This window comes from Arvicanthis niloticus, chromosome 25 (assembly GCF_011762505.2).
Source record: "Arvicanthis niloticus isolate mArvNil1 chromosome 25, mArvNil1.pat.X, whole genome shotgun sequence".
In the NCBI taxonomy this organism is placed as follows: Eukaryota; Metazoa; Chordata; class Mammalia; order Rodentia; family Muridae; genus Arvicanthis; species Arvicanthis niloticus.
Window position 1 is genome coordinate 23,025,668 of NC_133433.1, and position 22,292 is coordinate 23,047,959.

At 37.8% G+C, this 22,292-nt stretch overlaps 1 protein-coding gene across 1 annotated transcript in view; it reads left to right on the forward strand.

Annotated features, from left to right (window-relative positions):
- Window positions 1–12,936, forward strand: part of Ca8 (carbonic anhydrase 8) — a 92,998-nt gene extending 80,062 nt beyond the window's left edge. Inside the window, exon 9 of the mRNA XM_076924234.1 lies at window positions 12,656–12,936. The gene's annotated coding sequence lies outside the window, so the exon portion shown is untranslated. The remainder of the gene's footprint in view (window positions 1–12,655) is intronic.
- Window positions 12,937–22,292: the final 9,356 nt, after the last annotated feature.

Sequence of the window (22,292 nt, forward strand, 5' to 3'; positions counted from 1 at the left end):
CATAATGGCTGCCCAGATCCCAATTCAACTTAATTTTGTTGACTTTGATTTCTGGATTAAAAGAATTCAGCTTGAACTAGTGAAAAATGAAGTATATGCGCTCTCAATTAAGAAGTAATTAGACACTCAATCACCCTTACGGCACACCAGGGAGTGAGGAGGAGGAAGAGAAATGTGACTCACTGTCCTGTATAAAATGGCTTTGTTAATTAGTGTGGCGCTAATTGTGATTGAGAGACTGTCACACTATATCACATAGGCTTACTTCTGAATTATTTTATAAGCTAAGTCAAGTGTTCCATAACTTCAGTGCAGAATGAGGTGGAGATTATTAACCATTAAGGTTTATCCGAGAATGGATAACTCTTCATAAGTGCTCTCGAGTGATGGCTTCCCAAACTGTACTGTAAGGCATCTCACTTAATGCTCCCAACACTTGGTGAGACTTGTACTCTGACCTTTATTTTGGAGATAAAGAAACTGAGGCAGAGAAGTGATGAGTAGCTTGTTTAAGGTCACAACCAGTATAGACATTCAGGTCCCCACGGGATTAACTCTGGACAGTGAGCTATTGAATGGCACCTTTGTATCTCTGAGATTATCTGAGCGGGTAGGGAGAGTGTGTGTTTTCACTTTATGGAACAAGTTGCTAATTCCTCTGCGAGTTCACTAAGTCACACATGCTCATTATGTGAATATTTTATATATATAGTGGTTTGCTCATCCAGTCCATCTCCCACCCTTAGTTTATGTCCTTTCCCTCCGTAGTCTATGCTATAGCAAGCAAACTACTGAGCTATTTATTTGCTTTGTTGTCATGACTCCAAATATAATTGATAGACAAACATGGTTAAAAAATTCAAGCAACTACAGCATTCGATGAAGCAATGGACACATCTCTGGAGTTCTACTGCCAGCAGCAGCTGTCATCACCAGCCCCAGTTGTCCAGATATGGCCAGAGGCCCTGCAACATGTATGTGAAGTAGCATGATGTGTTTGGTATGACTGTCTGTGACAGAGATAATGATACTTTTCTCTCACTTAATGAAAGCTGTAGCCATGTGTGTCTGAGGGGTGGTGGGGAGGCGACAATGAGAAAATGAAATCTAAATGTTTACCTTAGATATTCTGCAGTATAAGCATGGAAGGAATGTTACATGTGTACATGTGATCCATGTATGCATGTAATGTTTCATAGAGAATCATTCTGTGTATGTTACTTGTCTGATGGTTTGATGATATGTCTTCTCGTTGAATAGCTGTATGCCATACATTTAAGTGTTTGATAAGTGTAGGTTATTTTCTTTTAATTTTTAAAGGTTTATTCATTTAATTTTATGTGTGCGAGTGTGTTAGCTGTATTCATGTGTATGTACCACATGCATCCTGATGTTCACCGTTGTATTCCCTTGGAACTGGAGTCAGGGATGTTTGTGAATTGTTCTGTGGTTTCTTGGGAACCTGCATCCTTGGGAGAGTAGCAAGTGCTTTGCCCCGGCCCGCGGGGATTCGACGAGACCTTAGGGAAGGGGGCGAATGAATGAAAGGACAAGAGACACAAAGAATGAGAGCAAGTCTGGGTTCTGATCAAGCTCTGAAACTTTAATTTTGGGGGCAGGTTATAAAGACACAGCAAACTGGGAAGTTTGGGTGAGGGTCATTGTTTAGGGCTATCTTACTATGGAATCCTTACTGTCTAAGACCTTCCCACTGTCATAATCTTATCACCCTAGACCATCCCACTGTCATAATCAGCTCCAAGGAAATGCCAGACGTTCTTTAGGTTCCTGGGACCTGAGACCTGTGACCTGTGAATGTCCTTTCTTAACCTTGTACTGACTAGACTTTCTAAAACAGCAGGTAATTTCCTGGGCTTGGCTCCCGGCAGTGCTTGTAATTACTAAACCATCTCTTCTTCTCCAGATGTTACTTTTAAGCATTTTCTAAAATGTAGTTACACTTGGATAACATCCAGTGTTCTACTATAATCAACTATAATGTGGCCTAGTTAGTGACTAATTTTTGTTAACAAGTTACCAGAGTTCTATTTTAAGTCAGAGAAATATCACTGTCCGAGAGTGTGGTGTCAATTCATGTCCCAACTAGCCACATGTCCAGCTGTGGTTCCTTTTCACTTTTACCAGCATGGAGTCCTTAGGAACTTCTCATCCTTGCCAGCATGCAGAGATGACTCTCGAATTACAGAGTCCTGTGGTGCTTGACTCCCCTGTACTGTTCTGTTATTTTGTCTAGTCATAAGCACCAACAGTAGAGCCTGTGACATCTGAGTACACATAGTCCCTTCCCAGTCTCATCTATCTGTTCTCACATCTTTAAAATTTCCAGATAAACTATAGAATTATTTTATTAGATGGCTGGAAGTAACAAAAGAGAGTAACAAAATACAATGAGAAAACTGAAGGAAGGCTAGCAGAGTGTGTGACTTGTGTGGCACAATCACTTATGGGAGTTTCTTTATAGTATTGAGGAACAAAGGGTAGATATTTGTTCAGTACAATCACTATCATTTTTATGTCATGCATATATTTTTAGACTATGTTTTATATATTTTGTTCTTTTATTGAGGCTACTCTTGTGGTATATTTGGGCAGAGCCAACAGGAGTATGGCTGACCAGCGAACACAGTGATGGTGAGCAAGCTTCTTTACTGTCTCCCCTACTTGGGCAAATTATCAGTAGTCATTTAGCTTTCATAAATGAAGTGGAAACACCAAGTGGTTTAAGTTTCTAGAGCTGTTTGAGGACTAAGGACTAAGGACTAAGGACTGAGGACTGAGGACTGAGGACTAAGGACTGAGGAGTTCACAAGCTAAGGTAAAAGGCAATATTAAGCAGATTAGCACTTATGAAGCATGGGCACTCACTACCATGATGGTGGCTATGTCCATATTGACTAGTTGACTGGTATCTTTTTCCATTTTGTTTTCATATTGATTAATGTTCTGTGGGAAACATAATTTGTTAGGTTTCCCGCTTTTCTAGTGATTCTTTCATTTAGTGCCTAATAACGGCCAATTTCTCTTTCTTTCTTTCTTTCTTTCTTTCTTTTTTTTTTTTTTTTTTTTTTTTGGAGTCGTCTAGGTAAACCTTAGTAGTAGTATTTGTCAATTGTGATAATTTTATGTATTTCTAATTTTTTAATGAAAGAAATTTTTTATTAAAATTAAGACAAAATTTATTATTTCTGAAATGGTTCTTAATGTACTTTTGTCATGCAGAGTAGTATTCTCAGCACTGACAATTACAAAATCAAAATAGTGATCAATTCAGAAAAACATTGATGATGCCATCTCCTGCAATATCAAATATTCTGTCAAAATTTAATTCTTTCAAAAAATAAGGTCATATATTTGTCTCATTCATATGCAAATGCATTTTCATTATTGGTAGATGATAAAACTGTATGTATATCTTTTTTATTGGATATTGTATTTATTTACAATACAGATGTCATCCCTTTTCCCCATTTCCCCACCCTAGAGCACCCTATTCCTATACCCCATCTTTCTTTATGCTTTTATACCATTTTAATTACATGAATGTATTAAGGTCAGTTCTAGGTTGAGGGTCTAGCAATACAGTAGATGCAAATAGTTGAGGAATAAGCAATAAAATAAACACAGTCAAAGAAAAAAACAAGGCAATAAACCCAGTTATGTGAACACTCCCGTGATCACTATTTCTAAGGGCTTCTCAGGATAACCAAAGTATCTGAGCCTACTTCCCTATCCTAGCCCATGGTCATTTTCATGTCTGAAGCCTACTTCCTTGTTCTAGTCTAAAATTTAGATTCCTGTCTGAAATTACTTTTTTGTTTTGGCCTAATATTTAGATTCCTGCCTGAGATTACTTCTTTGTTGTAGCCTATGATTTAGACTCCTACCTGAAATTACTTCTTTGTTCTAGTCTAATGTTATATTTTTGCTTGAAGCCTACTTCCTTGTTCTTGGTCAATGTCATATTCCTGTCAAGCAGCCCCTTTCCTTGTCCTTGGCTCATGTCAGCTTCTTGCCAAACAGCCTTCAAAGGCTCTCTACCTCTCCCCCTCCCCTTTTTTTATTTCATTAACAAGACTGAGCCTGTCTTAGGTTGTTCTGATGAGAATGCCTTCCTTACCCATCATGGAATATGCATTATCAAAGCAATGCACTTCTGTCTTAGGTTGGTAAGGCTCTGTGCAGAATCTTACCCGTCCTTGGCTTAGCAGCCTGTTAATTTAATAACTATGTCTGGGGGGTCCATTTTCAGGTGTAAATCATGTACTTTGGCTGCCAACATGTTGATGTTGTTAAAGATAAGCTTTAACACAATGGGCAGGAATAAAAGTATTCCCAGGACTGTTGCTGTTGTATGTATGCTGTTGGTGAAGCTTGGCTCTGTTGTTGCTGTTTGAATTCCTAATTTTTTTCATTTCCAGAATTCCTTCAGTTTTGGTTTTGTTGATCCCTTTGCCATTTTTTTCCCAATGTTTAACTGTGGATTTTTTTTTTTCTGGATTTCTTTAAGGAATTTATTCATTTCCTCTTTAAGGAAATTTATTTCATCTTCCTAAGGACTATTTTAAAGTTTATTTTTCCTTGTATTTAGTTTATAAAATATCTTACCCAACAGTATCTGAGAAGCTTTATTCATCACAAGATTATTTCAGACAGACATTGCCTCTTGGCTAATGTTCTCAACAACTGTGTGAAGTAGTATTATTCCTTCTGTCTTTCAGATGAGGAAGTCAAACATAGGGAATATGACTTGCCCACAACATTCAGCTTAAACATGGCAGAATCCCTTCCTTAATTCATATTTGTATCTCATAAAGACTTTTACATTTCATGAGGTCAATGAGGCCTTTGCATATTTGATATGTGAAATTTTTTCTTCTCAAATCTGCAAAAAAATGCTTTTAGGATACTGAAAATTTATGTTTATAGCATTACATTAAGGGTGGCTCTTAAAACTGGTTTGTTGTTGTTTTGTTTTTTTGAAATGCAATAAACACTTTGCATCCTAGTTCTTCATTATGTCTTCTTTTTACAGTAGTTTGGATTATTTTTCTCTTATCTGATTGAAACAATATATGCAATAATTGGTTATGTTTAGATAATTTTCTTCACTCATATTACTTACCCAAGTTAAATCAATACCAGATAAGCAAATTAAAACTATAAAATCTAGTGAGATAGAAGCAGTCATTAAAAGTCTCTCAAACCAAAAACAAAAAAATACAGCTCCCCAGTCACTCTTGTCAGGGCACTCTGCAAGCTCACAGGTTGGTATCATTCTTTGTCTTAGCAACAGTATGTCTCAATAATCTTTTTAAAGTTCCATGGGCCTCTTTCATAATACCTTGTCCTTGAGGATTATATGAAATCCCTGTAATAAACTGTTGACAAAAAGTCTTGACTGCTCAACTACAATTGCCAGACCTAATATCTGTTTATTTTAAGTTGGATATTTTATTTATTTACCTTTCAATGTTATCTCCTCTCCCATTCCCTCCCCAAATCCCTTATCCCATCCCCCCTCCTCCTATTTCTATGAGGCTGTGCTCCCACCATCCTCCCATTCCTGCGTTCCTGCTCTTGAATTCCCCAACACTAGGGAATCCAAACTTTAAGGCACCAAGGCCCTCCACTTCCACTGATGCCTGACAAGGCCACCCTCAACTACTTATACAGGTGGAGCCATGAGTCCTTTCCTTTCTTTACGTTACCTATTATCCTTAGGTTTGGTCTTCTCATTGTGTCCTGCATTTCCTAGATATTTTGTGTTAAGAAATTTTTGCATTTTATGTTTTCTTTGTCAGTCGTGTCTATATTTTCTATGGTATTTTCTGCACCTGAGATTCTCTCTTCTATCTCTTATATTCTGTTGGTGATGCTTGCGTCTATGACTCCCGATTTCTTTCCTAGGCTTTCTATCTCCAGGGTAGTCTTACTTTGTGATTTCTTTATTGTTTCTACTTCCATTTTTATATCCTGAATGGTTTTGTTCAATTCCTTTACCTGTTTGCTTGTGTTCTCTTGTAATTCTTTAAGGGATTTTTGTGTTTCCTTTTTAAGGGCTTCTACCTATTTACCTTTGTTCTCAATTTCTTTGAGAGTGTTATTTATGTCCTTCTTAAAATCCTCTATCATCATCATTAGAAGTGATTTTAAATCTGAATCTTTTTTTCCTGGTGATATGGTGAATCCAGGACTTTCTAATGTGGGAGAACTAGGTTCTGATGATGCCAAGTACCCTGGGTTGCTGATGTTTTTGTTCTTGTGCTTGCCTTTAGTTATCTGTATCTCCTTAGTGCTACCTGCCCTGTCTCTGACTGGAGCCTGTCTTTCCTATTATCCTGGTTGTATCAGAACTGTGTGGAGTGGGTGTTCCTACTGGGGTTAGAGCTGAGGCCCAAGATCTGCTCAGTGCTTGGGCACAGACTGGAAGGAACCAGTGCTCTGGGCTAGGAGTGAATTCCTGGGTCCCAGTGGGTCCCAGTTACTCCTTGTTTGTGGCGGGTGTTGCTGTCTCCTTACCTAAGACACTTCCTAGGTTAGAGGTCCTGGGAGCCTCATTTCCTCTGGGTTTTGTGAGATTGGGTGCAGAGCTGCCGCCTGGAATCTGCTCAGTGCTTGAGTCCAGACTGGAAGGACATACTTCTAATTTGAATCATTCCTACTCCATTGCACTACTGGGTACAACGGGTACTTCTGTAGACTGTTAAATCATTTGTTGTGGTGTCTGCTGTCCTTATTTCTTGATGCACTTGGATCTCTAAACCCAGAGGCTTGTTTTCCAGTGTCTTTGCTTGGAGGATTCAGAAAGATTGCCACTCCTGAGCTCTCCCTTTCTCTTCTTTGATATTTTTTTGTTTTCCTTTCTGTGATTAGTAGCTATGGAAAAAGCAGATAACTAGGTGTCATTGCTTACAATAGACCCACATTGAGTTTTAGTCTTTTTCTTTTATGCACTACTGCTCTGAGCTCTCTGAAGTAGCTTTTAGGCTATGTCCAAGGCAGGTGTGTGCAGGCATGTTCACATTGAAGGAACTTGTGCAATCCACTCCAGGATGTGGCCCTAGTGCCAAGGAAAATGGCCACTTAAAAAGGGTTCTCATTCTTAGCACATCACTATTTTTTAGTTTTTTATATTAAACATTTTTTTTTTTAGATTTATTTATTTTGTGTGTGTGAGGGTGTGAGTGTTTTGCCTACCTGTATGTATGTGTACTATGTGTATGCTTGGTGCTCATGTATGTGTGTGTGTGTGTGTGTGTGTGTGTGTACTATGCGTGTGTCTGGTGCTTATGTATGTGCATGTACTATATATGTGTCTGGTGCTCATGTATGTGTGTGTGCTATGCACCTGCCTGGTGCTCATGTATGTGTGTGTACTGTGTGTGTGTCTGGTGCTCATGTATGTGTGTATACTATGTATGTGCCTGGTGCTCATATATGTGTGTGTACTGTGTGTGTGCCTGGTGGTCTTGTACGTGTGTGTACTATATGTGTGTCTGGTGCTCATGTATGTGTGTACAGTATGTGTGTGCCTGGTACTTTTGGTGTCAGAGGAAGAATGTGGATCCCTGGAACTGACTTTTGGAGTGGTTTTCTGATCCACCATATTCTAGGTCCTCTGAAGAACAGGTGCTTTTAGCTGCCGGCTATTACTACCTCCATGTTACCATTTCTGAAAACTTCCCATTTTGGAGACTCAATTTTGAATTATTGTTAAAAGGGGTAGTTTTGTAGGTAGTCAGTTAGCTGAGTCTAACCTTCAGCAGCCTCTGAGGGGCAGGATGTGCACACACATGCAATTGTATTGTTCGTAGCTTTCCAGAAAACTCCCTAAAGGGATCTGAATTGTCTTCATTCCCTGGGGTCTCTTAGTAAAAGACAAATTAAAGTTCAAAATAGGCATGTGAAAGATAACATCTGTTGTAATTATATTGAAAGAATTGATGATTTAACAGACTTTAGAATGTGGTTATACTTCAAGGTCATTATTGTGAATAATAACCATTGAAGAACAGAAAATTTTCTCTACATTTTAGTTTTTTTCCCTGTTTATATTAGACAAGAGGATATTTGGAAGACATCCCAAAGCAGAGAATGCAAGCCTGATTACCTCTGTTTGTTTGCCATTTCTTTAGATTCTTTTATCGAACAGATTCATGTTCTGATGACCTGATGATATGGTTATCAGAAAGAATTTAGAAAATACACGGAATGCATCAAAGGGAATGTTTGTCATAAATAATGATCACTGATTGAGCATTGGCATTTTTTAACCATAAATTGCATTAAAATAATAGAAAAGAGAATTTCTTTAAATATACAAACTCAGAAGGATGAGAAAGCAAGAGGAAAGACACAGGCAGCAGCACTCTACAGGCTGGAAGCATGTGGTGGTGTGACCATGGGGTGTGGCGATGGAGGTTTCCCTGCTGAGCTCAGAGGACTGTGAATTTGCCTCAGATGCCACTGGACATCAGAAGGCAAAGAAGCTTGTGGTAGCTGTGTTGGTTGAATACCACTTGAGAATATATCTTAAAATTCCCTTCCAAAGCCTGGCAGATGCTTAGAAATACCCTGTGGAGAGAGTGGCCAAGAGCTGGTAATAGGGAACTTGGATGCCTCACTAACACAGGGTGGAGGAGCTAGTTCCTGAGAACTCAGCACTTCTGGTTTCTTCCTCTCCACCCAGGCTGTGGTGCAGTGTCTGGTGCAGCTGTCCATCTGACCAACAAGGCACATGCCCAGGATGGCAGTGGAGTGAGATCAGAGACAGAATCAGTCAGTGCAAATGTGAATGAGTTGGATATGAGCTTCTGGAAGAAGTTTCCACAGAGATGCAAATGCAGAGACAGGCGCTCATGGTGAAGCCTGACATGCCTTGATCTGAGGAGACCTACCTCTATCTACCTCACAAGTGCTAGGATTTAAAGATGTATTCACTCTCTCAGTCACAAGATATGTCTTTTTTTGGGGGGGGGGGGGTTCGAGACAGGGTTTCTCTGTGTAGCCCTGGCTGTCCTGGAGCTCACTCTGTAGCCCAGGCTGGCCTCAAACTTAGAAATCTGACTGCCTCTGCCTCCGAAGTGCTGGGATTAAAAGTGTGCGCCACCACTGCCCAGCCACAAGATATGTCTTAACCTCTTGAAGCAAATAGGACAATTAGTAAATGACATTGAATTCAAGTAATTATAAAAAATTTCAAGGTGATTATTCAATTCAGAGAAAGCAACATGCAGGGCAAAAAAATCTAATGAAGCACATAGTTTCATTCTGAATGATATTTATCATTAGTATACTATAAAATAATCAATTCAACCAAAATTTCAGTATAAATATATTTGCTGGGTGGGATGTGGTAAGGATTTATGTATTTGTGTAAAGTCAACAGGTAATACTTAAACAAATTGGATGGTAGGCTTAGAGGATCATGATCTGAGATGTTCGTAAAATCTTTTTATGGAAAGAACTGATTAGAAAGTTGCTGACCTGTGAGACAGACGACACATAGTCTACATAGCAAATATTTTTACTTATGTAATTGTTTAAATAGCCTAAATATAATTCTGATACAAATAAAAACATTAAATAGAACACCTGCTGCTGTTGTTTCATCATACTTATATGCATGTGCATGTATGTGCAATGTGCACACACATGCACATCTACACTCCTCTTTGGACCATTTGGTCAGGTAGTATGGTGGGAAGTTTTGAAATGGCCCAGACGAGACCTATCATATTTCCATCCCTTTAGAACATTCTGTGAAATACAGAAAATTTCAAACATCTGCTATCATGTTGGAAAATACTGAGCCATGTTTCACATTTATTTTGGTGCACAGAACATCAGGTGAGATGCTTTGGAAACACCTGACATAGTTACTGGTAGGTGGGCTTCCATCCTGGGGGCAGTGTGCTCAACACATTGGCCCCTGGCAGAATTTCATTCTCATAAACCCTGCAAGGCAGGAACTGTGATCTCCGGCCTCAGAGGGTGCCAGAGATCAGCATAGAGTGCCTCTTAGTTGCTGACGTCTCTATTAAGAAAGGGCATCACAGCCTGCAACTAACTCATTGATTACGTGAGGCTGACTGAGTGATGAACCCAAGGGATCACCTGTCTCTGCCACCCCAATGCTGGTTTATAAGTGCACACTACCAAACTTGGGATTTTTACAGGGTTCTGGGAATGGAACTCGATACCTCATGGTTGCAAAATAAGCTCTTTAACAAATGAACTATGTCCCCAGCACCTTAGAAGGTATCATTTTACTTGTTGGAAAGACACAGATAATGAAAATCTAAACAGAAACAAACAAACAAACAAAAAACCCGGCAGGTATTATTTCTAGCATCATCTATGGGCAAGTTTTAGCAGAGTAAGCATCCTTACATCACATGCCAAGATAAATTAGAATGCCATAGGCATTTGCTGAGAACCTTTCAGTCACGCCCCTGGAGCGAACCAGGAAACATGTAAGCCTTTGCATTGTGGACATATCATATGAGGTAAGGTCTGAATCTCAAACTGATGGACTATTACAGATTCATATTTTGTTAGTTGATGTCTGGAGGTTAAAATTTATTAGAAATTAAGATATTCAAGTAAAATTTTCTTTTATGAACTTCAGATAAAGTTTGTAGACCAACCTATCCCAAATGAGTTCTATAAAGCTCTGGTCCATGGGGAGATCTCTTAAGTCAGTAAAGAGTGTCCCCATCCTGAATATAACATCTATTTAGACATTTACAGTGCAAGTTAGCAAAGAGATCCTGATGGTTTTGAGTTAAAGAATTCTATTACCAGAGTCTCCATGGGGTTTTGGGACATTTATTTTCCCAACCAGCTTTTGGTACTGTTAGGAACACATTTTGGGACAGATTCAATTTTGTTGTTTCCTTTGCAGAAAATGAATGCATGTTCATTAAATTTCTTTTACCTCTGAAATGCACTGATTTGATTAGCAGTCAGTTTCATGTATTTTCATTTGTAATCCTTGTGTTTATTATTGTCAAAATATGCATCTTGACAATATCTTATTTACCCTTGAAAAATCAGATGTCTGAGGTTCAATATTATAGATATGATGGGAGAAGGAGTCAGAAGATATTGGCCAATATTTTAAAGTTTAAATTAAGGATGCTTTCAAGAGAATGTCATTGTGACTGTAGTTTAAAATGATGTATTATTGGAAAATGGAAATAATAGATTTTAAGTGTTCTCCCCACAAAATGACAACAGTATGAGGTAAGACTTCTACAGCTCAGCTTGATTTACCTGTTCTACAATATATTTCAGAACATCACGCTGTAGATGGTTAGTGTGTGAATGTAATCTGTCAATTTGAAATATTTTTAAAGGCTGTAGAATATTATTTGTTTGAACTATAGTTTGAAACTATATACCTCCATGTTGTAAACCTTTGTTTTATAAACTACCTGTGTGCTTATATGTGTACGTTCATGACTTGCAAGTGTATACAGACATATGGACTGATAGAACGGTGATACCATATGGATAATTCTGATGTATTCTGTTGTGCCAGTGTTTACAGTTTTCACTGTGGTGGTGGTGATGGTGGTGGTCGTGGTGAATATTCTTGTGCATAAGAATGGCCAGGTGGCTTTGTCTTTGTTATCAATTTCTAGAAATATTCTCTCTCAAAAAGCTTATTGAATCCTTAGCTTTTCTTTTCGTTTTGTGGTGTTGAAGGATTGAATCACATACTGGGGAAGTGCTGTACCACTGAGGCATTCTGCATCTTTGAATAAACAGCTATTGTCTGAAACTATGATACCGGGAATCTACATGAGCATATCAATATCAACATTCCAGTAGGATGTTGGATTCTAGTCTTAGCTGACATTATTTTTTTCTAAATGAGTATCTTAGTTGCTTTTCAATTGCTATAACAAAACACCATGGGCAAAGCAACCTATAAAAGAAAATATTTAATTTAGGGCTCCTGGTTCCATGCTGGGGAACCTGACAGCAGTCAGGCAGGCATGACTCTATAGCAGTAGTTTAGAACCTTGAGATACAACAAGGCAGTGAAAGCTGAATATAAAAACGCAAAGCCCGTCTCTACATACCTCCTAAGCCTTCCCAAATAGCTCCTCAACTGGAAACCAAGTATTCAAACATATGAGCCTGTGGGGGCCATTCTCATTCAAACCACTACATTGGGAAACCTGTGGTTTGTTATGTTCCCAAAGTACTGTCCAATGTATTATTCTACATTCAACCATAAAATTACTAGGACCTTCAAGATGCTGTATGACTAGGAAGAAATAGTTATTATTGATTATGTTTATAAGACATGAAATTGTTAGCAATTTAAAGCTTTATTTTTATGAAAACTAACATGTAAGTATTTAATTTATAACTCAAGTAACAATTTAGTTGAAAATATCCATGGCTTTGACATTGTATTTTAATTCAGTCTGACATAGAAATAAATTTATGGTAGGCTATGTTAGAAAATAGCACAGAGAGCAAACCTGTGAAGATATTTTAAAATTTCTGCATTATCTTATATTTGATTTCTACTATATTCAGTTGGACTTTAGAAAGGCTTTTCAGATGCTATGGAAGGATGCAAATAACCTCACCGCTTTGTTCTCTTTGACTGAAGGAAGAAGACAATGGTCCCACGGAGTCCTTTGATGAGGAGTGGAAACTCTTGGGTGGCAGCTTCGTTTTAACCCTCGAGCCTGCATTATCTTCAGTTACATCAGCTTTGATGGATATCTGTGACCATTGTCTGTAAACATGCTGTTATGAAATATTAGAAGTGGCTGTTCACTGTAAAGAAAATCAGTGTGTATGCACACACCACAGCTTCTGGAATTCATACTTTTGCACATACTGCTTGTTGCTTACGTATAGAAAGAATAAAAGTAGTTTTCAGACTTATTAATATGACTGTATCATATATCAATATGAGATAAGAAAAACACATTCCCAGAGCCAAGTCATTCATTTATTTCCTGTCTGTATTAGAAAATATGCTCACTAGTATATTTCTTGGTAATAAAGAATTTTGATCTGCAACAGCTTAGAACATCAAAATACAATATGAAGGAGTCATAAAAATTATCTCGTGTTTTTTTCAATAATCGCACCAAATTTAATGTTAAACTGCTTTGTCATGGAAAAAATTTTGAAGTTAATGCAACAATATTTTCTGTATTATTTTAAAAAAAGAATTTAATTGAATCTAATATAGTTATGGCACATCTGAAAGTATGGCTTCTATACAGTTAAGAATAGCATAAAAATGAATAGGAAGAAAGATGGGGACAGCATACCAGTAATAGCTTTGTTTCCCTAATAGAAATATAAATCCATTAGTATACTATGTTAATTTAGTATTGTACATTTTGTAAGTCTTCAAAATACTTTACAGATTGCACTTCTGTGGTGAGGAAAGATAAGGGTCATCTTTCCTTTTTTTTTTTCAATTAAGCTCATCCTTAGTCATACTCTAGTGCTATATGACAGAATGGTGTAAAGTGGTAGAGATAATGGAAGAAATAAGAACTTCCCAAATAAACTTTATTGGCTGTTTTAATTGTTACAAAAAGAAACAACTTCAAAATAACAATCTCAGTTTGGAGGGATTGTGGACTGGTAGCTAGAATAAGCACCCATTCAGAGGTTTTAGATCTGTTGGGCAATGGCCACATTAAGGAAAACAATACAAATAAAAATCACAAGAGACCTCCCTTAAAACAGAAGCAAAGGAAGTTAAACATAGAGTCTTGGGCAGGAAGGAAAACTAGAGCCATGGTCATGTGGGAGGTGAGATACAAGAAGGGTCAGTATCTCTGGAACAAAACAGAGCAGCCACACGCATGGCCTCTGATGACAGAGAGAGGGCCTGGATCCTGCAGTTTTGAAGCTTTTGTTATTTACTAAAATGAAAATGTTAAAATATAGGTTAAACAAACAAACAAAAAATGAACCCTGCAATTGAAATCTTTACATCTTCCAAGCTAGCACTGTGAGATCCACATTTAGCCATGGCTATGGGGACATCACAGTTTATAGCTAATGAACTAGATTGAAAGGCCTTTTTGGGTGGCCAGTTAAATGGTTCTCCTAGTGCTACTTTGGTAGACCAGTGATTGAGACACAGTCATGCATAGGGGTCTAGGTCTCCACTCCTACAGAGCTGACCTGAACTTGAATTTTTATGTCTCATCCTTCCTATAGTCTCTACCCATCTTACTCTGAAACATATGAAGTGGAAAATGTAACAACAAAACTAATATAATTGTCTTCCAGAGTGATATCTAGCTCTCATAAGAATTTCATAAAGCAATCAAATTTAATTTTTGAGTTTTTTCTTAAATGACCATTTAAGATTAATATCCATGGTGAGTTTTGTAGAGGAAATTTAATCCAGTAACATGGCTGCTCTGGAAAGAGATCACATCCAAAGACTTTCTAGATTTGTGTGATCCAGCCAGAATAATATAATCCCTCTGGTTGGAATACAATATGCCCTTAGTGCATACCCTTAAACCTTAACAATGTAGGTAATGTTAGTTTGCAGAAGGAGGTAGCTGAAAGTGATGTCTAATCAAAGGGTAGACAAAGTTACAAATCAGAGAAAGATTTGACAGAATGAGTCAGAGATAGGATATGCCAAACTCTAAGGAGACCAGGACATGTAGGGATGAGGACAGTTTAGGGAGTACAGTTCAGTTGAGTTCAGGCAACACAGTGTTGTTCAATTGAGTGGAATTTGGTGCAGTTCAGTTGAATTCAGTTGAGTTCAGTGCAGTTCAGTTGAATCCAGTTGAGTTCAGTTGAGTTTGTGCAGTTCTGTTCAGTTCCATTCAGTTCCTGCAGCAATATGGTTCAGTTTGTGGAACTTAAGAGGCAGTTTATCCAAGCAGAGCAATTCAGTGAGAAGCCAAGAGAATCCAGTTTGAATTAGTCACCTTGGAGATGAGTTTGAGTCAGAACAGCTGGGTTGAATCAGCCAGCCAGACATCAGAAAGAACTAGAAAGGGTGATTTTATTCAGCAGTAAGCCTCTGAGATGACACTTACATCTGTCAAATAAAAAGTACTTTTATAGGGGCTTTATATTCTTTCTATGTTTTTGGCTCCCTTTTTTGAGAGAAATTTTCACTATGTAGCTCTGGTGGTCTTGCACATCTCTGTGTAAACCAGACTGGCCTTAACCTCTCAGGGATCTGCCTGACTCTGTTAGAGTTGCTATGTGCCAGTAAGTCCAACCAATATTTTTGTGTATGAAAATCCCCTCAAGTGATAATTGCAACTGATTCAGAATAGAAACATTAGTGTGTGTTTATATGAATGGTTTTGAAAGTCTAATTCATCCATCAATAAAACTGTAAATAACTATTCTCAAATCTACATTACTTTGATGATGCCTGGGAAAGAAAATCCAAAGTTTTGCAATGGGATCTGAGCTTTCTGGAACAGAAGTGAGGGAAGCTGTTAGGAATATATGGTGACTTCCACAAGTCTTTATATTTTTACAGTAAAGGCAACAAGCAGAAATACCTTTCCATATAAAAGTATATCTGAGTTGTAGTCATCAATGATCTTAATGGTATGTAAGGGGATATTGTTCTTAGAAGGTTTGTCAGCCAAAACAACGTCAGTCTTTTTTACATGAGAAAAAAATGCGTGTGTTTGTATGTGTGTGGATATATACATGCCATAACGTACACATGCACATGAAGGTCAGAGAACAACTTTCAGGAGTTGTCTCTCTTTTTACCATGTAGGTCTTAGGGATAAGATTTATTTATTTATTTATTTATTTATTCATTTATTTATTTAATATGAGTACACTGCAGCTGTCTTTAGACACATACTAGAAGAGTGCATCGAATCCCATTACAGATGGTTGTGAGCCACCATGTGGTTTCTGGGAATTGAACTCAGGACCTCTGGCAGAACAATCAATGCTCTTAACCACTGAGCCATCTCTCCAGCCCTTGAAATGATAATTTATAACTTTCTTTCACTTCAATTTATTCTCCCCAATTTGCACTGTTATGTTGAATCCAATTGCCCTTAGATGTGTGCTGTTAAATCTGTACATATTTGTGAGTTTCTAAGTTTTTCTATTCATTTATGATTTCACTTTTTGTGGTTAGGCAATATATTTAGTACGATTTGGATCCTTTACAAGTTATATAGGCTTTCTCATGGAGAATGGTATGGAGATGTTGACCACAAATGCTTGTTTTCCATTTGTATGGTGTGTTTTATAGATGCTTATTCATTCTAGTTGACTTACAGTTTTGGTTAAGTCTTCTATTATTATTGTCAATCTTATGCTTATTATTGAAAGTAAATATTGAAGTCTTTAACTACTATTGTTAAATTGTTTATTCTTTTATTACTTTATTTGTGTATTTTAGATCTGTTGTTAAGGGTATACATATTTATAACTTTCTAATTACAGATAATTTTTCCTATTTGAGTTTATATTATTAGTTGTTTGTTCTAGGAATATATATATGTATATATTCCTACATATATATACATATATATCAGAAATTAGAATATGTATTAATTACTGAGAATTAATTTTAGATTTATACCAATTTGAATATTATAATCTACTTAGTTATTCCAAAATAGCCCCATGGCTATTTTGTGATATATATGTGTATATACATATATATATATATATATATATATATATATATGTATATACACATATACATATATATCACACATATATAACATATGTATATAAATGTATATATATATGTTATATAAAATATTTATATAATATATGCATATAAATAACATATATTATATATAAATATAATACATAAAATATTTATAGTATATAAAAATATGTATAATATATAAAAATATATTTATATATGTAATATATAAATATAAATATAAATATAATTAATATATATATTATTTGTCATATGACCAAAGATAGTATCTTACATCATTTATAGATATATCAACAATATATTTTAGAATTATTATCTGTACGATTTTCTACATACTAAATAGAAAGTAAATACATATTTACAGAGTTTCTTAGTTAGTCTTATTTGCCAATCTCCTTATGTTCATTTCATTCCAGGGATTCAAGTTACTGATTGTGTCACTTTCTCGCTCTAGTTTTGCTTTGTTTCCTTGTGCCTCTGTGCTGTTATTGTCAAGAATGCTGTGCATGTGTGTCTTGTAGGTCTAATCATACAATACAGTCTTGTCTTACATACTTGTCTTTTAAGCGATAAGTAAGAACTGCCCATTTAGCACTCTTTTACAATGACTGAGTTACATTTCCTTGTGTTTTCTTGTTATTTTAATATATGTTCTGATCAGTATCTGATAGCGCTAGGCTTTAGGCTGAGGATCTTCCATTAGCATTGCTTTGGGGCAAGACTACAGGATGTTTTCATGGTTTTTGTTTAAACATAAAGTCTTCATTTCACTCTTATCTATGAAACTTGGTTTTGCTGGATAGAATGTCTTCATTAATGTCTTTATCAAACAAGGAATGACCCTCTATCTTCTAGGATCTACAGTTCTGGGGTGGTATTTTTAATTATATTCCCATCTGAGTGACAGGTCTTTTTTCTCTTACTGCTTTCTGAATTCTCCTCAACCTTCAGAACTCTTCCTGTGATGGTTTGAGGCATAAATCTACATATATGCTGCTTGGACTTATTTGACTTTCTTGAAAAAAAAATATATTTTTTTGGTCAAACATCAAAAATGTTTTTCTCATAGATATAGCACACTTAACCTTTTAGTTGCATGTCAAAGTAAACTAAAGGAAAAGAAGTTTATGCTCTCCTGCTCACAGTCCTGGCTCAGGACTGGAAGATTAATCCTCATAAGCTTTTATAGGAGAAGGAAATGATTTGGGGGTCATATTTCAAATTAAATGTTCTCAGTGTTTTAAGTTAGAAAATATTCTGGAGTAAACATTTCTGAATTTCACGTGTGTTCCTAGGACAGTTTCCACGTGTACACAGGAATGTACCTGTGTGGACTCAGAGATGCGAAACCCTATCTAATATTTCAACCAAATGTGGGATATCAAGTCATAGTAAAACTGAGTATTTCTATTCATAAAGCTGGATGAGGCAACCCAGTAGGTGGAAAAGAGTCCCAGAAGAAGACATAGAGTCAGAGACAGACCCTGCTCCCACCATTAGGAGTCCCCAAAGCAGCAAGCTACACAACTGCAACATATGCAGAGGACCTGGGTCATACCCATGCAGGCTCCAAGATTCCCTGTTCAGGTTCTGTAAGTACCTATGAGCCCTGGTTAGGTGAGTCTATGTGCTATTTTCTTGTAGTGTTCTTGACCTCTCTGATTCCTAAAATCTTTCCTCTTCCTCTTCCAAAGGATTCATCAATCTCCACCTAATGTTTAGCCATGGGATTCTGCATCTGTTTCCATCAGTTGCTGGATGGAGCCTCTCTGATGAGGATTATATAAGGCTCCTGTCTATGAGTATACCAGAATATCACTAGGAATCATTTCATTTACTTTTTTGGTCTATTCTCTGGGTGTGTTTGGTTCTGTTCTTGGTTTCTGGAATATCTGGCCTCTGGTTTCTGGCCATCAAGGCAGTGTCAGGTATAAGCTTCCTCTCATGACATGGGTCTTAAGCTGCTCCAGTCATTGGTTAGCTACTCCTACAATTCTGGTTCTACATTTCACCTCCCCTGGTAGGCTACCCAAGCACCCCACTGCCTCAGTGAGGGCAGGGAAAAGTTCAGAACCAGTAGGGTCCACAACTCGCCTCTTCCCTCTGGGGAGTCAGACATTGCTGTATGCCAGAAGAAGGAGGGTGAAGCAGAATCTGGGATGAATAGGGTAGACAGGGCTTCAACCTGGCCAGGAATGCCAGAAGTATTACCATTCTTAAAAAGGAATAAAGAGATCCAGGTATCTAGGGGTCCTGGGTCCTATAGCTGCTGCAGCAGTGGCAAGGTCTGGAGCCAGTGCTCTGGTGTGAGCCTCTGGGTGTGGAGGGAGCCTGGCCAGGCAAATGGGTCCAATGATGAGTGTTTCAGGTGAGAGAGTTCTCCTCAAGTGTTATAGCTTAGTAAAAACAGCCACTCTCATATGATTCTTAGTGGAATAACTTGTGTGCTTTGTTCCATGTGGAGAGAGACTATATGAACCAATACATTCTATTGCTTGAAGCTAAGATTCTGATGATGCTCTATTTGCATGAGAAAGAATTCCAGGTGCTATGCTTTGTGACTGACTGCTTGTGAACATCTAGTTGGGGGTCATGGTTATATGTCTTAATGCAGGCACGGAAACAGAGAAGGAGTTAGCTGTACTCCTGTAGGTCTCAAATTCTAAAATTTCTGGGATTTAAGCATGTTCCACCTCAGCAGTCCTATGCCCATTCCTCTGGTGGCATGGTCTACGTACTCTATATACAACTTCTGTACCATTTTATGCAGTATGTCTTGCAAGTATTGTAGGTTGATGGGTTTTGTGATTGGGTTGGTGTACCAATTCCTCCACTGGAATTCTTGCTTAGTTACAGGAGATGGGCAGTTCAGGCTCTGTATCTCCTATTACTGGAAGTCTTAGCTAGAGTCATCCTCATAGATTCCTGGGAATTTCCATTAACCAAGATTTCATTTTTTTATTTTATGTTATTTATTGGTTATTTTATCTATTTACATTTCAAATGTTATCCTTCCTGATTTTTCTTTCCAGAAAACACCTATCCCCTCTCCCTCCCTCCTGCTTCTATGAGGGTGCTCCCCACCCACTCACCCACTGTCTTGCTGCCCTAGCATTTCCCTATACTGGGCCATCGAGCTCTCTCAGGACCAAGAGCTTCCCAGCCCACTGATGCCAGATAAGGCCATCCTTTGTTACATATGCAGCTGGAGCCATGGGTCCCTCCATGTATACTCTTTGGCTGGTGGTTTAGTCTCTGGGAGTTCTGGGGAGGGTCTGTTTGGTTGATATTGTTGTTCTTCCTGTGGGATTGCAAACCCCTTCAGCTCCTTCAGTCTTTCCCCTAACTCCTCTATTGGGGTCCCCATGCTCAGTCCAATGGTTGACTGCAAGCATCCACATCTGTATTGGTCAGACTCTGGAAGAACCTCTCAGAGGACAGCTATACCAGGCTCCTATCGTCAAGCACTTCTTGACATCAGCAATAGTGTCTGGGTTTGGTGACTGCATATGGGATAGATCCCCAGGTGGGGAAGTCTCTGAATGACTTTTCCTCCAATCTCTGCTACACTTTTTGCCCTTGTATTTCTTTTAGACAAGAGGAATTCTGGGTTAATATTTTTGAGATGGGTGTACCCTAGATTTCTACCTTACTCCCCAAATTCCCCAAAATTCCAGTTGTCTCTCCCTCCATCCTCCTCCACATGGTCCATCCTGTTTTTATCCTTACTCAGGGATATTCATGTGTCCTTCCTTAAGCCCTCCTTGTTATTTAGCCTATTAGGATCTGTAGACTGTAGCATAATTTTATTTTATAGATGATATCTACTTATAAGATGATACTTACAAGTGAGTACATATCATGTTTGTCTTTCTGGGTTTGGGTTATCTCACTCAAGATGACTTTTTCCTAGTTCCATTCATTTGCCTGAAATTTTTATGATTTTATTTTTCAACAGCTAAGTAACACTCCATTGTGTAAACATACCACATTTTCTTTATCTATTCTTTGTTTGAGGGACATCTAGGTTATTTCCAGTTTCTGTATATTATAAAGAAATCTGCTATGAACATAGATGAGATTTAAAAACAAAAGGAAACATACAATGGAAACAAAAGAAAGCATGGTGTTGGTCTAACTAGATGTCGACATGTAGAAGAATGCAAGTGTATCTGTTTCTATCACCCTTTACAAAACTCAAGTCCAAGTGGGTTTAATACCTCAACATAAAACCAGATATACTAAACCTAACAGGATAGAAAGTGGAGAATAGTTCTGAACAGAACACCAATAGTGCAGGCGCTAAGAGCAACAATTAATAAATGCGACCTCATAAAACTGAAAAGCTTCTGGAAGGCAAATGACACTGTGCATAGAACAAAATGGCAGCCTACAGAATGGAAAAAGATTTTCACCAATTCCACATCTGGTAGAGGGCTAATTTCTAAGATACATAGAGAACTCAGGAAACTAGACATCAACAAGCCAAGTAATCCAATTAAAAATGGAGTACAGATCTAAACAGAAAATTCACAGCAGAGGAATCTGATATGGCTGAGAAGCACTTGAAGACATGTTCAACATCATTAGTCATCAGTGAAATGTAAGTCAAAGTAACTCTGAGTTCCCATCTTACAGCTGTCAAAATGGCTAAAATCGTAAACACAAGTGGCAGCTCATGTTGGCAAGGATGTAGAGAAAGGGGAACATTCATCCATTGCTGGTAGGAAGACAAATTTGTACAGACACTTTTGGAAATGAATATGGTGGTTCCTCTGAAAATTAGGAACCAATCTACCTCAAGATCCAGTTATACCACCTCTGGGCATAAACCCAAGGGACACTCTCTCCTACCACAAGGACACTTGATCTTTAATAATCTAACAGGGAAGGTTGGTTACTGGAAAAGAAATGGTAGGTTATAGACACCCAGTATTTCTTTTTCATCTTCACACATTTGGATCAAAGCTGTAGATATGAGAGATAGACCACAGGGGGATAGATGTTGGTCCCATGGAAGGGAAGGGAGAATAAGAGTCCATAGTAGATGGTAAAGACCAGGTGAAATCTAGAAACAATAATGTTAGACTTAGAACACCACACTGATATAGGACTTTATGGCAAAAGAGGGCAGGGAAGGGTAGAATCCTGCCTCCATTAGAGTTGACAGCAATGAAAGACAGAAAGCTTGGGCATGTAGACTGACTCATAAAAGTGTAGCTGAAGGTGGAAGATTCTTGGGGATAGAGAGATGATATAGCAGTTGAAAGTACTAGGTGTTCTTGCAGAGGACCTGTGTTTGATTCTAGCACACACATGGTGACTAATAACCATCTGTAACTCTAGTTCTAGGGAATCTAATGCCTTTTCTTGTTTCCTCATGGGCACCTCATGAATGTGCACTGGAATGACAAAAATCATTCAAAGAAGTCTTAGTTTCATTTTCTTTGTCTCTAATAAAATAGCCTGACAAAAACAGCTTAAAAGATAAAAGGCTTGCCAGGCTCACAATGCTGGGTCACACACCACCATTGTAGAGGAGTCAAGGAAGCAGCAACTTAGAGCAGCCAGTCAAAATACATCC